The 465-nt window shown below is 37.2% G+C and overlaps 1 pseudogene; it reads left to right on the top strand.

Moving 5' to 3' along the window:
• The first annotated feature begins 330 nt into the window (after positions 1-330).
• LOC102250612 overlaps positions 331-465 on the top strand; it is a 4,893-nt pseudogene continuing 4,758 nt past the window's right edge.

Genomic DNA, 465 nt, shown 5'->3' with positions numbered 1-465 from the left:
GCAACCCCTTTGGGGGTCGAACGACCCTTTCACAGGGGTCGCCTAAGACCATCGGAAAACACATATTGAATATATAATTACATATTGTTTTTGTTATTAATCACTATGTTTTAATTATGTTCAATTTGTAACAATGAAAATACATCCTGCATATCAGATATTTACATTACGATTCATAACAGTAGCAAAATTACAGTTATGAAGTAGCAACGAAAATAATTTTATGGTTGGGGGTCACCACAACGTGAGGAACTGTTTTAAAGGGTCGCAGCATTAGGAAGGTTGAGAACCACTGATTTATTGCATGCTTTACTCTTCGTTCACAGAACCATGGATCTGTGTACAGGCTCAAGAGATCAAATGGATTCCTTGCTCCCACCAGGATCTACAGCTAGAGACCCAAGAAGAAAGGCTGTATTGCCAAAGATGGTAAGGTGAACATATATTTAAAAATAAAATGTTATC

Source organism: Myotis brandtii, unplaced genomic scaffold (assembly GCF_000412655.1).
Source record: "Myotis brandtii unplaced genomic scaffold, ASM41265v1 scaffold8, whole genome shotgun sequence".
Classification (NCBI taxonomy): Eukaryota; Metazoa; Chordata; class Mammalia; order Chiroptera; family Vespertilionidae; genus Myotis; species Myotis brandtii.
The sequence above is the reverse complement of the archived record's forward strand: the minus strand, read 5'-3'. Positions and strand labels throughout refer to the sequence as shown.